We start from the raw sequence: 21,689 nt of genomic DNA, 5'->3' as shown, positions 1-21,689 counted from the left end.
CATTTATTCACAATGATTAAAGAAATTGTGGTAGGCGGCGCTACCTTTGGTATCCTGTACAACTTATTACCCAAAGTAATAATAACAGTGCGGGGTCTAGACACATACGCAACATGTCACTTCCACAAGTATGGTTGTCTTAATAATACATCACAAAATTCAAGAGGAGCAACATCACAATACCTCATTCGCAAATGGATAGATGTTGTAGGGAAGACGACACTACTGGATGATGCAGAGATCTTGCCCTTGGTGGAGCCACCCGATGGTGTATGGTTGTGGGTGTGTTTTAGTTGGTATGCCTAGTCGCTTCACGACCTCTACTGAAATGAGATTCTTTTGGATCTCATTGTTGAAAATGAACTGCAGTGGAGAACCCTTCATACACATCTGGGAGTGGAAGAGGTGCTCCCCGTCCTCTAGATCTTCGGGCTCATTATTTTGGATCTTGGTGGTGGAAACAGTGGCACTGAGCTCTGCATCAATAATCTTCTTCCCTTTGTCATTCCTCTTGTCAGGTTATAACTCAGAGTTGGAACATCCATCTGATTAGGAAGCCTTCAGCTCGGCCACTAGTGATTTCTTGGCCTGACACTCATTTTTGTTGTGAGTGGAGTGCTTATGGTACTAACACCATTTCCCCATGTCCTTCTTTGTATTCATTGTGTTTTTCTTTTCTTGTAGATTTGGAAGGTTGTCTTGGGTTGCCCCACCTTATCCTTTTCCTTTGTTCTTCCACTTGGGTGCACCTTTGCCTTGCTTCAGATTCATAGATCCAAAGTCTTCCTTCTTCTGTTTAAATTTCTACTCGATCTTGACAATGTATCGATAGGAAACATCGAGCAAGGATATGTCCAGAATTTCAATCTTGTCCTAGATGTACTTATGTAGACAGCCATGAAACTTGAGTACCAAATTCTGCTCAGAATCCTTGATACCAAACTTCATGCGAAAGGTATGAAAAATATTTGTGAACTCTGACACATCATGGCCCCTTCCCTGTCATAGCATGGTCCACTTTATGTATTCATCTTCATAGCTCCTGACAGGGTAATACTGCTCCTTGATGGTATCTAGGAAATAATTCCAAGTGGGTGTGACTGAGATTAGTAAGGGTTCACTCTTGTCCCTCTTCTTGTAGTAGGTTTCCCACCAGTTCTTGTCATGGGGGGTGAATTTAAGGAATTAAAAAGTAATATTTTCCTAGTTGGAAAATTCAAAACTGAGAAATATCCTTCTATTAGATTTAACCATTTATCTATGGCATACACATCTATTTGACCTTCAAATACTAGGATTTCAAATTTAACTTGTAACTTAAAGGGAGTGGCACTCTAAGAGTTGCTTTCAAAGGAAGATGCACTAAATGTGGGTAGTCGTTGAAGGAATTGGGGAAAGTTGTCCATCATCGCGTTCCTCTATCACTCAAGGACTTCTTCGATCAATATTTTGAAATGATCTCCTGCTCCCTCATCTTCATTTTGTTCCACCATGGGAGATCATTGGGGTTTGCAAGGTTCGTATTGCAAGGGTTCAACCAGTTCAATCCTTAAATCCTTATACCCAGACCTCGTTGGGGATATGCAAAGAAAAATAGAGAAAGAGCGAGAAATAGAGAAAGAGCAGACCACTCTGATACCACTGATCCACACTTAGATAGGAATGAAAAAAAATACAGATATAACCACAAATGCAGGGATACAACATAAATAACACTTCATTTCATTAATATCAAAGTACTTAAATATGCTTACAAATAGAATGGAAATAAACTAGCTTAGGTGATGGTAGCTTATCTCTGAGAAGAGATGTGGCAGCTACATGCCTCTGAACTATGTTATAATGAGGCTCAAAGGCCTATTTATTAGGGAAAAATTTAAGGATGGAAATTTATCTTGAAGTTTAGAAACCTTGGCAAATCTCGTAGTCCATCATCTACAATTTATAAAATGTTTGACAATAGTTTTGTAAAAATATTCAAATTTATAATAATTTTATATAGTCTAGATATAAAATTTTGGTGATTTTTAAGGTTAAATAATTTTATACTATAAAAATTGGGCAAATCATTTTTATAAAAAATGGAAATTAGCAAATCTTTTTTTTGGAAAAATCATGGAAAATTAGCCCACCTACGAATATTAGCCCTTAAATTTTTCCTACAGTATTTATTATTGAGAAACAATGGAAAACCCTAAACATCCAAAAACCTAACCCTAGGAGATGAAGCACCAAAACTATGGGCCCCATTTGGGTAAATTGGTACATCAACTTCCTAAGGTCATAACTTTGGCATACGATCTTCATTTGATGCACACAATACCTCATTAGAAATATATATCTGAGAATGATGATCCTTGGCTTCCTCCCTTCTCACATCGAATTAATTTGTTGATTAAGAATTTTGTTATTATAGTTTTTTACCATATAAAATGAAATCTAAATGTTCAAGATGATCCTATGGAAAATCAAGGTGTATAATTAAAGTGTGGGGAATCAAGGATAAAGAATGAGGATATAATCATCAAACCTCCACCATAATGTACAATAGTCAGATGGGAATTTCTCAAGCCTCAAGGATTATTAAGATTGGGAATAGGTGCTTTATTATAATAATCATGCCAGACACCTTTGAGTTAAGAACCTTATTAAATAAGGTACATGCATGGGAGGCATTCCATTATTGTAGAGAATCAGGCCCTCTTGGCTACCTGGAGTATCGACGCAAGTATGAAATCAACAAAGGACAAATGGACAAGATGTGAATTGAATAGAAAGGTGTATAAAATGTGCAAGCCCATATCTTCTAATCTAGAGTATCAGTTTAGTCGTAGGAAGTGTTTGGAAAACTAAAGGTTTAGAGATGAAATTTTAATGGATTTGATGCAAGTGGTTCTCGTGAAAGCATCAACTTTCAATGTAGCAGGACTTCGACATTTGGGCAAGAAGGGAATGTTGTCATTATATATATAGTGTAGGGTAGCGAAGGACTGATTACAAAGGAAATTCAAATTTTATGGGTGTTGAGCCAGCAAATTCAGAGAATTTAGGTGGAAATGGATCACAATGAGGGGGAATTTAGTGAGGAGCTCAATGCCATAGGCTTGCAAGAATGGTGGAATTCATGATTGAATTTATATCTAGTACTACTAAGATGGAATTGGCAGATAAACATGCCTGTAAGGAACTACTTTCATGATGGTTGGAGTCGTTAGAGATTAGAATGGAGCATCTGCAATTAGCTGTTGATATGCTAGAGTTTAGAGTTAATCATATCATAATAATAGGGGATGAAGGTGGAACTATGCACAATCAAGATTTCATCAATGATATGGAGGACACAATGAATGGGAATATCATTGAGAGTCACAATGACAATATGAACAACATCGACGAGAGTCAAGAGTATCTTGTAGTGGGATTCGAGGAACTTCAGGTAGCTCCAACCAAGGAGGAGCCGTAATATTTATATCTAATTTTAGTATCGACATATGTACTACCAATATATAGCTTATAATGGAATTTTTTGGAGGGTATATGGGAGAAGCATTTTTCAGAATAGTACTACATTGTAATTTAAAAATATATTATGTAAAGGGGCAGGAATTTTGGACAAATGGAGATTTTGTGGCACAAGATGTAAAAGGTTCTAGATTTCAAACCATATATTTATAATGCCAATCATACGAGTCCCTTTAAAAAACTTTGGCATATGCTTGCTAAATTTCAATTTATTTCACTTGAATATAATGGATGGAAATTTTTGGGGAGGGTTTTAGACTAATGTCACTAATGTGCCAGATGCTTGCTAAATTCCAATTTATTTCACTTAATATAATGGATGGAAATTGTCGAGGGGGGTTTTGGACTATTCTTTCCCTTTAATGAATTAATCTAAATTTTTCCTCTTCTTCCCTATTTATGCTACTCACTATTCTGACTATTGGTTGACCTCTAAGATAATGGTTGCAAACTCCTTACATGGATAAAGGGGTGTGTAGGAAATACTTGAGGTTAGGAATACGTTTCTCTTCTTACTCACAAGTGAAGCTAACAATCTCCAAGAGATTGTTCTTAGACCCTTTGTACTATAATCCTTGGTTATTGAGATTATCTACACTTTTTTTTGTAATACTTAACATCTTCCATTAGCTTAAGGTTGTCTCTTTATAGCCTTGCACCAAGTTGCAGGGTCTAATCCATTGGATCCCTAACCACAAGTCTTTAAAGGCTTTTGTACAACCTTGTTTGACTTATTCATAGGCCTAAATAAGCCTCTCTTCCTTGGTCACAGACCAAGTGAGGGGTTTTCTATTATTGTAGGTGCTTTAAGAGCTCATTTTGTGGTTTTCGCAGGTCTCCATCCATCATCATAGGTGTTTCTTTCTTTGGTATTGGACTATATCATTTGGAGGGTGCCTCTAGCCTTAGCCACAGGATTTGGAGGCCTCACAAACTTGTGGCATTTAATACTCATGCTAATCCACTTTTTTTGCAGGCTCAATCAAAATTATTGCAAGTGTTTATCATTGTTTTAACATGGAAACTTTCCAACACTTCATTGAAAGGATTTTTATTTAGTTAATAGGATAATTGTGGTTGATTGCAGGCCAACATTGTCTAGTGGAAGGGTTACATTTATTGTTTGAAGGTAAAAAATTGTCTTTTGAGCACTTAACTATGCATACAAATCCTTGGAGTGAGGCTGCAAGGCCTTGTGTCCTTAATTCTTCTCTAAATGTCACATATTGCAAACTATCCTAACATATCATATCTAGATTGTTGCATACATAGGCTAATCACATTGAAGCTTTATAATCATAGGCATAAAAATAATAAAATTTGTCACACACAAATCACAAAAGTTTAATTTGTTCATAATATAAATTGAAAGAGGAATATATGAAATAAGAGTCTTTATGAGGAATATAATTACTGACCTTTATCAATTCTCCCTCATAAAAGTTTATTCGTTTTCTTTGCAGGAGGGGTCTTCGCTCATGGAAAAAGGAGGGATTTCACTTGTGAATGTGGCAGAAAAGGAAATAGCTTAGAAATGTAGACATCTCCCCTTCAAAAATTTGATTAATGGTTTTCAATGACTGCTCTCTTGATTTCAAATATGCTTCAAAGGAATATGTTCAAGTTGCCTTATGCTCAGGTGAGAAGGAAATACACGATTTTTTTTAACTTTTATTTTTTTTGCAAATGGAAACCAAGGAGACTTAGTCTTGTCCTTTAGATAAATCTTACGACCCCCTCAGAAAATGAAATATCACCTATGAAAATTCACAACATTTTAGAGAAGATAGGTTCAAAAAATTTAATTAAACTTTTATAATTAACCTATGAAAATTCTAAGCCCTAGACTGTTAAATATTTTCATAATTATCCAAGAAAGAAAGATTTCAAATCTGAGAGTGAAATACAAATTTCTTGAGCCCTTGGCTAAGAGAAATTTTCTTCCATAAGGGTGTGCAATTATTTTGAGAATATGTGATCTTAGAGTTGAGGCCCCAATTTTGTGTTGCTTGGGTGAAAGGTTGATTCAACAGTTGACCTCTGATTAAACCTTGCATAGGAATACATTCAAGATGGCTTACACTCAGGGGAGAAGGAAATAAACAATTTGTTTTAACTTTATTTTTTTTGTAGACGGAAACCAAGTAGACTCGGTCTTATCGTTCAAATAAATCTTACGAACCCCTTAGAAAATGAAATATGACCTCTGAAAATTCACGACCTTGCAGAGAAGATAGAATAAAAAAATTTAATTATTTTTTTATAATTAACCTACAAGAATTATAATCCCTAGACTCTTAAATATTTCGATAATTCTCTAAGAAAGAAAGGTTTCAGATTTGAGAGTGAAAGACGACTTTCTTCAACCCTTGGCTAAGAGACATTTGCTTCCACAAAGGTATGAACCAATGTGGTGCCAAAAAAAAGAATAATCGAATTAGTCGCTTACCTGCATATTTGTTGCCCTTCCATGCCACCACATTCCCACACTTGCCACCACCTACTTGAATGACCTCATGTGCTCAAATTCCCTCGATCCCTTGTGCCCTACTTGAATGCCCCTGCTTTGCCCTGCTCGATTAGCTATAAGCCTACCCTTTTTTATTAATGCTCTAATAACAAATTACTCGACAACATTATACCATATATATTATATATATATTATATATAAAAGAGATATTATATATATATATATATATATATATATATATATATATATATATATATATATATATATATATATATATATATATATATATATATATAGATATATATAGATATGATATATATATATATATATATATATATATATATATATTATTAATTATTTTTTAAAGGATATTAAATATTAATATTTCATCAATATATATGATTAGGTGATTAGGAACAATGCCATGCCCTTATAGGATAGTGTGAGGAGTTGCACCACATCACATTTAAGGGAATGGTTGAAATACAGTTGTTAAGGAGGTTGGGGATGATGAAGGTGAGTAAATCTATATAGCATCCCTAAAGATAAGAAATGCAATATGGGACTATAGAGAAGCCGAACATAGTATCAATGGGAGATTACTAGGATGTTAATATCATTTCATAAGTTGCAACCTTGCTTAGAGAATATGAGGATTTTTCCATGGAGTTTATAGAGATGAATGGAATCAAAAGAGAGTTAGGGGAGAGGAAAATCAAGTTGAACCAAATGTCAAACTTATCAAGAAGTGGTCCTACAAGATGTATTCTCGAGTGAGGAAGAACTTAAAGGAGGAAATAGACAAGATGTTATTTATTGAAATATTTTTTTTCTAGAAGATTGAGAGTGGATTACCTTGATTGTAATTATGGATAAGAAAACAAGAGAAAGGATATGTGTCTATGTGGATGTCAAGGGATTAAATGGTTCTTGTGTCCATGACACTTTCTTGATCACATTCAATGTTTAGGTGCTTGACCATGTTGCAGGAAGGAAACTTGTTCTTTCATCAATGGGTTATTAGGATATTATCAAGTAGTAGAAGAAGACAACTTTTGCTACAAAATGGGGTTTAGACAATGTCATGCATTTTGGACTTAAGGATGCCCCTAAAATGTTTTCTAAGATGATAATTGTAGAATTCAAATAATACAGTCATAAGTTTTTGGAAGTCTATCTAGAATTTTGGACAATGTACAACATACTCAAAGACCATGTAGCCATTGGGGCTTATGTTTGAGCAATATTCATTGTCACATATTTCTTTCAATTTGAGTGCATTTTTCAGATTCCTTTTAGCACATTATTACGTTATTTTTAGAGAAAATTTTAGGTCTAAAATGGGCCTCCCAAGAAATATTATAAAATAATAGTAGAAATAATACAATAAGATTATATTACCTCATCAAGTTTTGGAGGGAAAAAAGAAAAAACTATCTTTTCAACTTGTATTTTCAACTTATCTCCCTATAAATTTACTCAAATTTCGAGCGGGATAAGTTGGATGTAAGAATTAAATTTTCATCCAAGGAGTACCCATGTTAAATACTTTTGATGGACCATACTACATGAAAAATGCGAAATTCATGAAAAAACGTGTTGTCTTTTCCATGTATTTCACATTTTTTGTGTAGTAGGGTCCATCGAAAGTATGCAATATGGGTACTCCTTAGATGAAAATTAAAATTTTGAATCCAACGAGTTCTTCTACTTGAAATTTGAGTAAAATAGGTGGGAGATAATTTGAAAATACTAGTTGAAATTATTTTTTAATCTTTTTACATTTTTACTCCAAAAATGGTGAATCATCCCCCATGATTGACATCATCATATTGAATCCTATTGTTTCTTATGAAGTTAATTTTTTTTGTACAATTTTGTTTTGAGGCCCATTTTTTACCTAAAAATTTCTCTAATGATTCTATGATGATGACGATGATGAAAAAGATGATGACAATGATGATGACGATGATTTCAATATAGGTTTGTCATGACATTTTGATTTGAAATTAGGTTATTCATTTATGAAATCTACGAATTAGTCATTTGAAATTAGGTTTTTATTTGGCCCCATTCACAGGTCACTCTATGTAGGGTCAAAGCATAATTTCCACTAATTAGTAAATGAAAAATCTAGGAAATGATTAGATGAACCAAAGTTAAAATTGGAGATGATGGTATAAACCTAAATGAGTTTCTCTTCATTTCGAGAATAATATATTCAGGCCAACCACATGAAGGTGGAAGCTCATATGCCCCTCCTCCCCCACCCCCACATCATTCTACTATAATATATTTGAAAGAAACATAGTAACAATCAAACACAAAAACTAGGAAAATAAAAATTTAAGGTGAACGAAAGAGAACAAACCAACTGAAGACGTATAAATACATACCTCATTTATCTCAAAATTTTGATATCATTGATATTTTTCGACATCCAACTCATCACTTGGATCATCTAGTTCATATTTCATGTTCAAAGGATTCATTATATCAATATCATCATCATTGTCTATATCATAATCTGGAACATGCTCTTCTACATTTGGTTTGACTTATTCAAGTTCTTCATCTGAAAAAATGTAAACTATATCATCTAGTTCATCCAAATTAACATTGTCATGATTAAAGTATCCTTAAACTTCTTTGACATCTTCATCTGACACATGAAACCACTACTCATCTACATATTCTTCTTCTTTAATTTCATCTAGTTATTAACTACAATATACTTTACCAACCTTCCTCTTGGATTATATCTAACAACATATGACCAAGCCGCTTTACCTAGAACCTCTATGTAAAATACCTTTTCACATTGGCTTATAAGAACATGTGGCTTTGATCTTGCTTCAAAATTCCTTGTATCAGCCATGGTAAATCCATTAGCATGTTCAATAACAATTTTATCAGGGTCAAGGTTATGGAATCATATCTTAAACCATTTGACATCGAAAAAAATATTTTGAAGGATTTAAAGTCACACTCAAGTATATCACAAAGATACCCATAGTATCGATTGTTAGAGACTTATGGGTCTGTCACCTCTAGAGGCAACATTGATAACCTAAAATAATACAATTATCCCACTATCAGAAGTTTTCATCTTTTCATCCAACCTTTTGATGCGAAATTTGTTGCCATCGCACCACATTTTGTTGTGGTGCTTCAACTCCAATATGTCAAACACATAAAAAATGCATTGTCAATTGATAAACATATTTATAAGTGGAAAAATTGCAATTAAGAAAAAACATGCGATATGCATCAATACGATATGCATCAATATAATTGTAAAAAAACGAAGTAGTATGGGTGAATATGATTTCTTGATAATCTTTTAAAGCATATGCTAAATCAATTTCCTTGTGTGTATAACGATTCGTATCTCCACTACGTTGAGATTTTTTGACCAATGTAGTCACACCATACCATGATAACCTACCATTATTAACTTGTTTGCATAGTTCAATACTTACATTCATCCAATCAAGATTGTTCACAATGTGTAAATGTATTGCATCCCACTCTCAACCGAACGCATTAAAATAAGAAAGTCCACATATATATAATTAGTTACATGTTATACCTTCATAATAATGGATTATGCAGGAAGAATAAAACTTAAATAAGTATGATATACATACATGAAAAAAAAAAAATCAAATGTACTATAAATCCCACTATCTACTTACATCTCACTTTCCTCATTCTACCTTTCCTCAATAGGTGATCCCCTTCAAATTTTTTCATGGAGTTGACATCCCAAATGTGTTCCAATATGTTAATAATCTTTCCTATTGTGAAATATATTGACGAATACAAACCATTGTTTGATGTACCATATATCCCTCTACCACAGAACCCTCAGGGCATGCTCTTTTTCTGACTAAAACCTTCAGTGATTTCAAGTTCCTCTCAACCATCCACATTGATCTTGTGTGTACAGGTCCACACTTTTCAATCTCCTTGACTTGGTGTATGAGGGAGTGTGATTGTGCATTGAAAAATTTCAGAGGTAGATACTTTTTCATTTCACACAATAAATGAGGAATTTCTTTCCTCCAACACTTTATATCTTCTTTATTGTTTTCTTTAGTTGACAACCTGATGCAGGAGCATTCAACTCAACATTATCATTGTATTTGGTAGACATAGGGGGTCTTGTGTTTCAAGGAATTTGGTTTCTTGAGTATTGAATTAATGTAATTATTAGGAGTTTTGAGTGATTTTAATGAGAGAAGTTAGAATAGGATTTTATTGAATATAGTGAGGCATATTTGTAAATATTCTCGAATATAGGAGAATACGAGAGACTTAGGATAGTTGAGAGTACTGATGGATTTGAGAATTGATTGTAAAATCCAGATTAGGTGTTAGTTCATGATTTTGTGGATTTGAGAGAATCCTTAGGGATGAGGAAGAGATTTTAGGAGAAGCTTATGGGTCTAAGCCAGGAATTGGTTTTAGAATCCCTTTTTGTATAAATGTAAACCTAAAAGGCATAGACAGGGGGTAGAAACAGAGTTGGAGAGTTAAATAATTAGATAGATAGAGGTGTTTGTAAGCCTATGGGCAGATGATGTTACAGAGGACATTAATTAGAAGATCAGACCAAGGAGAGACAAAGAGTTTGATTATGTAGTTCTTTGTTGATATATATATGCAAAGAGATTCAAATTCCAATTTGTATAATTGTGTTATCGAATATTGAATGATGAATGAATGAATTAGCATATTCTGTGTAACAAAGAGTTGCAGGCGAAGTTCGGCTATTACACAGAGAAATACATGAAGAGGAGGATCATAATGGATTGTTGCATCCATTAGAAGGATCAAAGTCGAAGCTTAGGAGGGGGTGTGTAGTGAAACAGCTGAAGGACCAGAACTTGAAGGAAACCCAAAACCCAGAAACACTGAAGAAATTGCGTAAAACATAAGCAAAGGGAAGAGCGGGAAGGTGAAGAGTTGATGCACCACAACCATTGGATCTTGGAGATAAATGGACAGGATTGAAGGAGATAAGCGGCTAGGATTAAATCATGTAGCGTAAAGTCAAAGAAGTGAATGGCAAAGATCAATGCAAGAGTTAACGGATGAGGAATTCATAGAGCTGTCGCAGCCATCAATGATATAACATCTATGGTCATTGGGCGTTAAATAGATCAGGAGTTAACCAAAGAATGAAAGTGGGTTTACAAGAAAAAGTGAATTTCGGGCGGCCTCAAATTCATAAGTGGTATCGAAGGGTGAGCACCCAATTCCATTAAACGTTCGACACATAGCAACCAAGGAGAAAGAGGAAACCACTTTATCAGGCGGGTAATCCTCGTACTAGTTGTCTGGCCGATTAGCTGTGAAGCATTGGATCGAATGAGGTGAATATCTATGGTGCAGGATCAACAAATGGTTTCGTCAATCACATGTAATGTCAACCGTTGGATTAAACAATGAAATCAATGGTGGAGAATTGATCCAATAAAGGTAACATCGGTAATTGTGCAAAGGCCGAGGATTGGTGGAAATGGTATGCTTTATGTGGTTTTATGTGTTATGTATTATAAAGGGTTTATAATGGATTAAAGCGCGATAGAGGGTTTTACAGTTAAGTCTGATATAGCCAAAATACAAGTGTGGGATTCAGTTTATATATGTGGGGAAATAAAGTTTAATGAAGGTTTATGAACGTGATTAAGTCCTGATGAAAAAGTTAACGAGGGTTTAGACTTTGGGTTAGTCTATTAATATGTTTCCGCATAAGTTCTAATGAAAGGGGCCTTAAACATCACTACTAATGAAGATTTGACCTGGTAGGTCATATTAATTCCTGGGAAAATGGTTTATTGCATAGGTTTATGCATACTATGGACATAAGCAAGGGTAACCCTGTGTCAGAGTGGTACCAGAGTAAAACAAAGAAATTAGGTGTGAAAGTCTCTTTGAAATAATTTATAACAGAGATATGTGGAAAGATGTGTATAGAGGCAAGGGAGATCAGATTCTAATCTAACAGTGAAGCAACCAGAGTAAAGTTGGGGGATTGGTAAGAGGAATACTAATCTTGATATTTATGCATTTTGATAAAATGTTTAGATTTTGAGGAAAGTAGAGCAAGTGATTTATGGCCAATGAGTCTATATAATTGGAATTGTGAAATGTTTGAAATTGAAATTGGAGAAGAACAGTTAAGTTCTTAGAGGCAGGTGAGTAAGAATTGAGAAGAGACTGCAGAAACATAAAGAATCCGCAATGATGTTTTGAAGAATGGAGATTCACTCGAATGTGAAGAGTGAATGGAGACTGCTTGTGAAATCATGCAGTTATTGTTTTATTTAACTCTGATTTGGGTTTTGCTAGATAAAGAAATAGATTGAAGATTTATAGTTGTAGCTAATGAAGTATCTTAGCAAAATAAGACCAAGTCTTAAGAAGCAGTAATGGAAGAAACTGTTAAGGATTTCTGAGTGGAAGAAAACTCAGCAAAGGAGAAATTGTTGCCAATAGTTAAGCTTTGCCAAGATAAAGCTGGAAGATTGGAAAAAAGAATCAGATTCTAAATCTAATTGACAGTAGCTGAATATTGAGAATTTGTGCATTGGAAGCATGAAGATCTACTGAAACAAATTTGTAGAAATGGGAAGATCCTGAAGGTAGGTGAAGGTATGCAAATTTGTCTAATGATTAGCAGATATTGAAAGAATGAAATTTTAAAGCAGGATTATAGTAGTTAAACTGTAAGAGGGACTTTGTAAGTTCTTGAAATAATAGAGTTTGAAGATACAGCTGAAGGCTAGTGGAAAGGATAGTCCATTCAAAAGTATAGGTGAATGGGAGGACAAGATCAGACAGAGATATTAAAAGTGAGGTGATATGTTCTTATTTCAATTTGAATTGAATATTGGAGAGTTGTGGTCTTTATATTGATGCATAGGTAGCAACAGAGGAAGGTGAGAATATTGTAGCAACCTAGAGTGAGGAGTGCTCAATTGGTTCCAAAGGAAAGAACCAGAGAAATGCCAATAGATTGAGCTTAGAGCAGATAAGCTTAGTGAGGCATATGTAGCAAGAAGGAGACTTTTTACTGCAGGATATTGTTGTAGCTCATAAAGGTAATTCCACAGAGGATGTGGGTAGAATCGCTAAGAGATAAAGGAAGCTAGTAAGAGTTTCTAAGTGAAAGAAGAAATGTGGCAGAACCTTGAGGAATTCCAATAGAGATTGGATAAAAGAGGACAGTTGTGTTCTTGGAAAGTATAGATGAGTTGAAGCCTAAAAGGAGCAAAGAGAATTGCTCAAATGAGGTTCCAGAGATAGAGAACCAATTGCTCGCCAAAAGACCAAGTACAGAGGAGAGCTTGGTGAGGTAAGTGGCAGTAGGGCAGACTTGCCATTGTAGAGGCTTTAGTGTAGCTCATAATGAGTGAGTGAAGAACTCATAGAGATGGAGAGGATGATGACTAGTGACAGTCATAACAAAGGTTCTGAAAGAAACCACAACCAAGGACAGAAGAAAAGATATGCCAAGGAAAATGGCACAGAGAGACAGTTAAGTAAAGAAGAATATGAGAGGGAGAAGGCTGAGATAGTAGTTCAACTTGAAGTATTAACGAAAATGTTGCAGAGAAATGATATGGACCAGAAATATGGTTATATCATGAGAAAGAAAGTGAAGTCGCAGAGGCTACAAGAGAAGAAGGAACAATAGGTGAATATGCAGATAATAAAGGAGCTAAGAAAACTTGAACAGATTATAGATGTCAAATTGAATACAGAGAAGCTCGAAAGAGTTGATCTACAGAAAAAGGGAGATGTTCAAGAAGATGTTAAAGTTTCGATATGTGAACTAGAGATTGGACCATTACTTTTTGAAAGTGATGAAGAGACGGAGGAGGTTGATCATATGAATGACTCAAAGCAGCCAAAAGACTTGATGACTGAAGAATCAAATGAGACTGAAAGGTCTTGCATTTTTAAAATTAATGATTTGTGTATGATTGCAGGTTTGGAAGAAGATAGGTAGTATTTTAAAGCTGTCAAAAATGTAGAAGAAAACCTTCCATAAGATGAAAGTTATGAAGTAGAAGATAATGAGGATACTGGAAAAGAATCAGTTCATTACAGTGGACAAGTGCTAAATGACATCATTGAAACAGATGATGAGAAGGAGAGACTAGCTAACAGTCTCAAGAGTTCTTTGAGTTTGAATCAGCATACTGATACGCTGACAGACGAAGAGAGATCAGAGCAACATACTAAAGTTTTTCCAAAGGAAGAAGAGGTACAAAATCCTTATATTTTTTATTATGATGATTGTCTTATAATTGAAGGTTTTGTTGTAGAAACTGGAAAATATTTGGCACAGGAGGACAACCAAATGAAAGAAGAAGAGGAAGGACATCTACTAAAGAATGTTAAGAAAGAGTTAGCAGAGGAAGAAGGACCATGTGATGATGGGTCAATAGCAAATGAAGAAATGGGAGATTGTGTAAAATTTCCAAAGTTTACTCCAAGTAAAATAAATAAGTTATATAGAGAATTAGAATTTCAAAGGAGGAAGCTAGAAGAGCAAAGGATAAGTGTTCAAGATAAATTGCTGAAGAAGGATGACAAAGAAGTTGTCATAAATAATAATCAAGAAGAAGTTGATAGGTGCAGGAAAAAGAAGCAGGAAATTATTCTTAAAGACAATATAGTAGCAGCAGAAAAGGTGCAAAATAACAGTAAAGAAGAGGGTAAGGATGAAAATGAAGCAATCAAGATAAGTGAAGAACAAGAAAAAAGGAGAGTTCATCAATCAAGAGATGAAAATAGTCAGAAAACTGAGGATATAATGGAAAAAGAAATTGAACTGATAAGAAGGTCAATGATGAAAGTGTCTCAGAAGAAGACAACAACAAGAAAGGAAAGGCACAACAATAAGAGGAAGACAACAACAAACTATGAAAGCAAGGCAAGTGGAGCATTGTAGCACAAGGTATGGAGACCTGGAGAATAGAAGTAGACAACAGTAGTAATAGAACAATGGACAAGAAAAGACAAGTTACAAAACGAAGTTTGGGATCCAAAAGGAATCAATTATCCAGACTTATGACCAGAAGATCATAAATTTTCTTACTTGGGGAGTCTAATGCAGGAGCATTCAGCGCAACATTATCATTATATTTAGTAGACATAGGGGTTCTTATGTTTCAAGGAAGTTGGTTTCCTAAGTATTGAATTAATGTAATTATTAGGAGTTTTGAGTTATTTTAATGAGAGAAGTGAGAATAGAATTTAATTGAATATAGTGAGGCATATTTGTAAATATTCTTGAATGTAGGAGAATATGAGAGATTTAGGATAGTTGATAGTACTGAGGGATTTGAGAATTGATTGTAAAATCCAGATTAGGAGTTAGTTATGATTTTTTGGATTTGAGAGAATCCTTAGGGATGAGGAAGAGATTTTAGGAGAAGCTTATGGGTCTAAACCAGTAATTGGTTTTAGAATCCCTTTTTGTATAAATGTAAGCCTAAAAGGCATAGACAGGGGGTAGAAATAGAGTTAGAGAGTTAAATAATTAGATAGATAGAGGCGTTTGCAAGCCTACGGGCATATGATGTAACAGAAACCATTAATTAGAAGATCAGGCCAAGGAGAGGCAAAGAGTCTCAATATGTAATTGTTTGTTGATATATATATATGCACAGAGATTCAAATTCCAATTTGTATAAGTGTGTTATCGAATATTGAATGATGAATGAATGAATTAGCATATTCTATGTAACAGAGAGTTGTAGGTGAAGTTCGGCTATTACACATAGAAATACATGAAGAGGAGGATCATATTGGATCATTGAATCCATTAGGAGGATCATAGTCGAAGCTCAGGAGGGAGTCCGGAGTGAAACAACCAAAGGAATAGAACTTGAAGGAAAACCAGAACCCAAAAACACTGAAGAAATAGTATAAAACATAAGCAAAGAGAAGAGCGGGAAGGTGAAGAGTTGATGCACTGCAACCGTTGGATCTTGGATATCAATGGATGGGATTGAAGGAGATAAGCGACTAGGATTAAATCGTGTAGCGTAAAGTAAAATAAGTGAACGACAAAGATCAATGCAAGAGTTAACAGATGAGGAACCTGGAGAGCCATTGCATCTGTCGATGATATAAAATCTATGGTCATCGAGCGTTAAATAGACTGGGAGTTAACCAAAGAATGAAAGTGGGTTTACAAGCGAAAGCGGATTTCGGGTGGCCTCAAAATCATAAGTGGTATCAAAGGGTAAGCACCCGATTCCATTAAATGTTTGACACATAGCAGACAAGGAGAAATAGGAAACCACTTTATAGGGTGGTTAATCCTTGTACTAGTTGTCTGACCGATATTGTTGTGAAGCATTGGATCGAATGAGGTGAAGATCTATGGCGCAGGATCAATGATTGGTTTTGTGGATCAGATGTAACATCAGCCGTTGGATTAAACAATGAAATCAAAGGTGGAAAATTGATCTGATAAAGGTAACATCGGTAACTATGCAAAGGCCAAGGATTGGTAGAAAAGGTATGATTTATGTGGTTTTATGTGTTATCTATTATAAAGGGTTTATAATGGATTAAAGCGCGATAGAGGGTGTTATCAGCAAAATCCAACCCTGATAGGTTGTTGATCAGGTAGACCTTGTGTAACTCTTTCAAACCAACTTTTGGCTGAGGCTTAGCCTCCTCAACCTGAGAGGGCTCTCTCACTAGATTAAAGATTTTGATAAAGATTAAGATTAGATGGCTAACTCTATGGAAAATTCGAACAACAATGTATAAATGGTTGAAATACCAATTAACAAACTTCCATTGGGCTATGGAGTCAAAGTGTGTTTCAATACAACAGCAAGATCAATTTCACATGGAAGTCAGGGCATAGAGGGTTTTAACATAAAGGCAAAACATAGATATAATATAGAGAACACAGCCTACAAACACATGAAGGAAGTTAGAGCATCATCAAATGACTTCTAAGTAACATGTGTCTATACCACTCCAAGTAAGTATATGAAGGAATCCATGAGGAAAATCAAACATTGAAACCTTTTCTAACTCCTGAGTAGTGAAAGCAATTCTTTGTATTAACCTGAAAACATACAGTCACATACAATAGTACAATGTGCTTGTTTCTTTGAAAATTGCCAACCCTTTGTACATTAGATCTTCTCCTATATATAGAGCTCTTTACATGACTTAGATTCCTCCTCTAGGATGAGGAAAATTTGAATTCTACCTGAACTAACACCTATTGAAACTTAAAACTAACTATTAAATGCAAATGACAGCTAACTAGCAGTCCTAGAGACCTAAAACAATTAGGAGTGTAACTCCTTATTATGATTAAAACAACCTTATCTAGGAATTAAACACCCCTTTTGATACCTATAACTCCATGAATTCGAATTTGATAGTGCTCATAACCCTCCAGATGGCCCTTGATGACTCATCCTTTTATTATTCCTAGAAACTAGGAGACTCTTCCTTGCTCTGTTCTGGCTGAAAAAATAGGTCTTGGGACAGAGCTCATATCTTCTCATAAAAAATGTATTTGGAAAAAATGAAGGAGGCTTTTGTGAAACAATCCATTATGAACAAAAACCTCTTCTTATTTTTTGAAACATATTTCCTACCACCCAGAATGTGTCTTTGAAAAACAGGTGTAAAACATGAGAAATATGCTTGTGAAAAACTGCACCTACAACAGTTTCGTAGTGCAAGTTTGGTCATTCATTTCTCTCAGATCATAATAGATTTGAAGAAAGTGGAAGACGTTTTTGTACTTCAGTATCTTAGGAATGAAAACCTCTTTTACTTTTCAGAGATGAGTTTTCAACTACTCAGAAACTCTTCTAGAAGTTGACTGGTAAAAACAAGGAGACAAAGTTCCTCCTTTTTTGCTTTTGGTCTCCACAAGGATCTTCGAAATCAATTATCCCCTTTGTTTCTCTTAATTGCAATAAAATTAATTTGATTATTTTGTTTTCCATTCTATGTGTACCTTGCTCCATAAATACTTCCCTTTGTCCCTCAAAATTAGCCCATCGAATGGTAATATGTAGCTACAGCAGTTTCGTAGCGCGCTACGAAACTATTGTGCATTAGGCATCACCTACAGCAGTTTCGTAGCACGCTACGAAATTGCTGTGTAATTTCAAAAACAAAGCTTAGGATCAAAATTTTACTTTCGTGAGTCTTTCTTTTTTATGCAATGGCTTTTTCAACTGTCATGAAGCTGTTCAAACTGAATATATGGACACCATTCTTCAAGGTAAGCAAAAAGGTAATTCATCAAAACTTTGGACTCAGCCTTACTTGCTTATGTGATTTCTCTTAGCTACATATGTTTTTCATGTTGGCTTAGTTGTGTCTTCAGATCTTCAAAACTACATTCCTCTTGTTGAGAGATGACTATCTTACCTGAGTTGAAATGGAGAACTGCCTCGCTTGAGCCTTCAAAGAAATTTGATGTATGCTGACCCTGAGCTTGCCAAGTGCTTCTTATGCATGAAAGGAACATGAAAATTACCAAGACCAATTATTCCTTACCTTACCCTTTTTCTTTGAAACCTTTTCAGTGATAACAGAGGGTTTTACAGTTAAGTCTGATATAACCAAAATACAAGTGTGGGATTTGGTTTATATATGTGGGGACATAAAGTTTAATGAAGGTTTATGAAGGTGATTAAGTCCCGATGAAAAAGTTAACAAGGGTTTAGACTTTGGGTTAGTCTATTAATATGTTTCCACATGAGTTCTAATGAAAGGGGCCTTAACCATCACCATTAATGAATGTTTGACCTAGTAGGTCATATTAATTCCTGGAAAAATGGGTTATTGCATAGGTTTATGCATACTATGGATATAAGTAGGGGTAACCCTACATCACAACCATCTACAAATGAAGCAATAAAATCACATGTTTCAACATAAATGTATATAGTACATGATGAGAAGTAAAACACATGAATTCAAATATAAGTTGTACAACAAATTATTTAACAAATTACACTTTACACATAAATCTCCACTTATGTCATGTATTTGTCAAATCATATATAACTTGTTTGACATTATTGTCAAAATTGTCTAGGAAAGATAGAGGTAGAACATATTGTAACAAAAATAATGATCAACCATTATTTATTCCAAAATTACAAAAAAAAGAAACTAACAAGATGTTTCATGAATGTCCAAATACATACACCAAAATAATTACCTTAATGAATATATGTCAATCATGAGTTTTTACTACACAATATTCACCTTTTCTTGTGAGGATATTCTTTATGTTTAAGAAAATCCACTTGGAAATTTAATTTTTTCAATAACCTCATCAACATCCTTGCGTTGTTGCTATGTCAATAACCATGGAAGGGTGCATATATTTTAGCCATATCCATCACTATTTGAATGAATCACACTTTTCATTGCATATTTGGCCTCAATGTCATTGCAAATTTTAACAATTTTTTCTTTATCTCTCATTCCATCTAAGATTCGCCATAAGGCCTCTATTACATTCTTCCCAATGTGCATTGTATCAAATAGATGAAAAATTTATAGGTTCCCATCGTAGGGGATCCTATTAATTGCTTGGGATAACTTTTCATTCCTCGTGGAAGTGCCCTATTATCAATGCCTTAACATCCTACAAGGTGAATCATAGTTAAAGATATTATAACAACAATATAACCTATCAATTAGTAAAATGAAGAAAATGCCATAAAATAGATAAAATACTCCAAACATATCATGTATATTGATACATAGACAATTCAATCCATACCTTGAGAGATTGCAACTTCCATGCACGAGGTGTAATACTCTGTGGTCTTAATCTAGTCTCTTATTTCCCATTGAAAATATGTTTTTTTGTACTTTGATACCTATGGTTCTTAGAAATGAAGTTCCTATCCTCATAAAACACCTCCTTTCCTAAGCTTCTTGAATGACGAGATTTAATATTAGGACCACAAACTGGACAAGCAAATTTACCCTTCATTTGAAGACCTGCAAGAGATGGAATAATTTTTATATCAATTATTTCAAGTATGTACAATGAAGATACTATTTTAAAAAATACATGAAATGAAATTAACAAAAGTAAACACTATTAAAGTGCAGGGTAATGTTATAACATGCCACAAAAATCACAACCATCTACAAATGAAGCAATAAAATCACATGTTTCAACAGAAATGTATATAGTACATGATGAGTAGTAAAACACATGAATTCAAATATAAGTTGTACAACAAATTATTTAACAAATTACACTTTACACATAAATCTCCACTTATGTCATGTATTTGTCAAATCATATATAACTTGTTTGACATTATTGTCAAAATTGTCTAGGAAAGATAGAGGTAGAACATATTGTAAAAAAAATAATGATCAACCATTATTTATTCCAAAATTACAAAAAAAGGAAACTAACAAGATGTTTCATGAATGTCCAAATACATACACCAAAATAATTACCTTAATGAATATATGTCAATCATGAGTTTTTACTACACAATATTCACCTTTTCTTGTGAGGATATTCTTTATGTTTAAGAAAATCCACTTGGAAATTTAATTTTTTCAATAACCTCATCAACATCCTTGCGTTGTTGCTATGTCAATAACCATGGAAGGGTGCCTATATTTTAGCCATATCCATCACTATTTGAATGAATCACACTTTTCATTGCATATTTGGCCTCAATGTCATTGCAAATCTTAACAATTTTTTCTTTATCTCTCATTCCATCTAAGATTCGCCATAAGGCCTCTATTAGATTCTTCCCAATGTGCATTGTATCAAATAGATGAAAAATTTATAGGTTCCCATCGTAGGGGATCCTATTAATTGCTTGGGATAACTTTTCATTCCTCGTGGAAGTGCCCTATTATCAATGCCTTAACATCCTACAAGGTGAATCATAGTTAAAGATATTATAACAACAATATAACCTATCAATTAGTAAAATGAAGAAAATGCCATAAAATAGATAAAATACTCCAAACATATCATGTATATTGATACATAGACAATTCAATCCATACCTTGAGAGATTGCAACTTCCATGCACGAGGTGTAATACTCTGTGGTCTTAATCTAGTCTCTTATTTCCCATTGAAAATATGTTTTTTTGTACTTTGATACCTATGGTTCTTAGAAATGAAGTTCCTATCCTCATAAAACACCTCCTTTCCTAAGCTTCTTGAATGACGAGATTTAATATTAGGACTGTTAACACCCAGGTTGTTCCCTTTGACTCCTGAGGGAATACGGCCGGGGTAACCACTAACCAAGCTTTGGATCACAGGTTCTAGCCTACCTGTAATCAGAGAGGGCTCTCTCTTTTAGTTTTAATTTTGTTTTTTGAAGATTTTAGGCTAGTTATGAGGTGGGAGTTTTGTTTAAATTTTGGTTTTCGGCTATTGTTCAAAGAAGGGCATGCAAACATCAAAGAGAGTTCAGGTCATTGGGCATGTGGAGTCAAAAAATGAATAGGATTTGATGTTTGTGATAAAGAGAGGTTCACTGCAAGGCTAGATGGGTATTCATGATACAAACTTTAATTTTTAGAAAAGAGACAACAGAAATTACACCAGGAAAGGCAATCAATAGTTCTTTCACAGTGCAATACGAAATGAAGAACAAATCCTACTCAACAGC

Source organism: Pinus tabuliformis, chromosome 5_2, assembly GCF_031772625.1.
Source record: "Pinus tabuliformis cultivar Carrire ecotype Pingquan chromosome 5_2, CPIR1, whole genome shotgun sequence".
NCBI lineage: Eukaryota > Viridiplantae > Streptophyta > Pinopsida > Pinales > Pinaceae > Pinus > Pinus tabuliformis.
Note: the sequence above shows the minus strand (reverse complement) of the source record.